Consider the following 2,500-nt stretch of genomic DNA (forward strand, 5'->3'; position numbering starts at 1 on the left):
TGAGACAAGCATATGACTACTGGCAGGATCAACCAGGTAGCATTCGTAGCTGACAACCAAGCACAAAACACGCCACAAGCATGAAGGGCAAGGTGTCATTCGTCATACAAATTCGACGGCATCCCAATCTTTCTGACCTCGCACTTGACACAGGTGATTCATCCCCCCAAGTTGCCTTCACGCAGTTTGGCCAAGTTCACTCTTTCCAGCGTCATCCCCCCAAGTTGCCTTGTTCGCAGTTCGGCCTAGTTCACTCTTTTCCAGTGTCATCCCCCCAAGTTGCCTTGTTCGCAGTTCGGTCTAGTTCACTCTTTTCCAGCATCATCCCCCCAAGTTGCCTTGTTCGCAGTTTGGCCTAGTTCACTCTTTTCCAGTGTCATCCCCCCAAGTTGCCTTGTTCGCAGTTTGGCCTAGTTCACTCTTTTCCAGTGTCATCCCCCCAAGTTGTCGTTGCCAACAACCCAAGAGTCCATAGTATTCGGAGTTCTAGCGGGGCCCTCCCCTTGCTTCCAACAACCCAAGAGTCCATAGTATTCGGAGTTCTAGCGGGGCCTCCCCTTGCTTCCCAACAACCCAAGAGTCCGTAGTATTCGGAGTTCTAGCGGGACCTCACCTTGCTTCCAACAACCCAAGAGTCCATAGTATTCGGAGTTCTAGCGGGGCCTCCCCTTGCTTCCAACAACCCAAGAGTCCATAGTATTCGGAGTTCTCGCGTGGCCTCCCATGTTTCCAACAACCCAAGAGTCGGTCGTATTTGGAGTTTCACATCGCTTCCCTTCGGAGTTCTAGCGGGGCCTCCCCTTGCTTCCAACAACCCAAGAGTCCATAGTATTCGGAGTTCTCGCGTGGCCTCCCATTGTTTCCAACAACCCAAGAGTCGGTCGTATTTGGAGTTTCACATCGCTTCCCAGGAAGCCAACAACCAAAAGGTCGGTCGTATTTGGAGTTCAGTATTCGCTTCAGTCGATTCCAACTTCCCAAAAACCTGCCTTCTTCGCAGTTCGGCTAAGTCTCCCTCGTTTCCAACTTTCCTCTAAGTTGCCCTCCTCGCAGTTTGGCCAAGTTCACTCTTTTCCAGCGTCATCCCCCCAAGTTGCCTTGGGCGCAGTTCGGCCTAGTTCACTCTTTTCCAGCATCATCCCCCCAAGTTGTCTTGTTCGCAGTTCGGCCTAGTTCACTCTTTTCCAGCGTCATCCCCCCAAGTTGCCTTGTTCGCAGTTCGGTCTAGTTCACTCTTTTCCAGCATCATCCCCCCAAGTTGCCTTGTTCGCAGTTTGGCCTAGTTCACTCTTTTCCAGTGTCATCCCCCCAAGTTGCCTTGTTCGCAGTTTGGCCTAGTTCACTCTTTTCCAGTGTCATCCCCCCAAGTTGTCGTTGCCAACAACCCAAGAGTCCATAGTATTCGGAGTTCTAGCGGGGCCTCCCCTTGCTTCCAACAACCCAAGAGTCCATAGTATTCGGAGTTCTAGCGGGGCCTCCCCTTGCTTCCAACAACCCAAGAGTCCGTAGTATTCGGAGTTCTAGCGGGACCTCCCCTTGCTTCCAACAACCCAAGAGTCCATAGTATTCGGAGTTCTAGCGGGGCCTCCCCTTGCTTCCAACAACCCAAGAGTCCGTAGTATTCGGAGTTCTAGCGGGGCCTCCCGTTGCTTCCAACAACCCAAGAGTCCATAGTATTCGGAGTTCTCGCGTGGCCTCCCATTGATTCAAACAACCCAAAAGTCCATCTTCTTCGCAGTTCAACATCGCCTCCCTCGTTTCCAACAGGCCCAAAGGTCGTCTTCTTCGCAGATCCACGAAGAGCTCATCACGATTTGCCACATTCCATTTCCCACGGGTTGTCAACAACACTTTCTCACACTTCCCGCAATCGAGTACGTGCATGACATGCCAAAGCACATCTTATTTGCCTTCCATCGCACTCAAGACGACGGGTTGTGGAAGAACGATATTGTTCACAACAAGTTCAAGGACAACGTCTCAATCAAGGGACACAACCGAATTATGTTGACTGGGTCGCTAAAGTAAACCCGAGTTCATATAATGCACCGCATCCAAAAGAACTAGCCACAACACGTGCATCACTGAGATGTTTCACTAGATGGAACACGTGCGTGACATTAGGATCCTCCAACACCTCTTCGTGATGGAAAGATAGAATTCGAAGCAACCACAGAAGTACCGTCTAGTGGGTAGGCAACACAGGGACTGATCAACCAATATCACCCAAGGCAACGGGTGAAAATGGAAGAGATGCATGCTTGACCGTTCGATACGCAAGGCATGGAGCCAGCCAGCAAGTGCATCTCGATTACAACTCACACACCCTCACGTTCGCAAGACACCACACCACAAGACGGTCCACCCCCCACCTACCATGGGCAAGCAAGCAAATGGAAACATCAAGTGACGCAGGGTCAAGCATCGCTAGGCATGAAAATAACTTTCCACAATATCCGAGGGACTAGCTGCCGAGCTAACCAACGATCAGTGACGACCG

This window comes from Vigna unguiculata, unplaced genomic scaffold (assembly GCF_037176805.1).
Source record: "Vigna unguiculata cultivar grain cowpea cultivar isolate G323 ecotype 2 unplaced genomic scaffold, ASM3717680v1 ptg000497l, whole genome shotgun sequence".
Classification (NCBI taxonomy): Eukaryota; Viridiplantae; Streptophyta; class Magnoliopsida; order Fabales; family Fabaceae; genus Vigna; species Vigna unguiculata.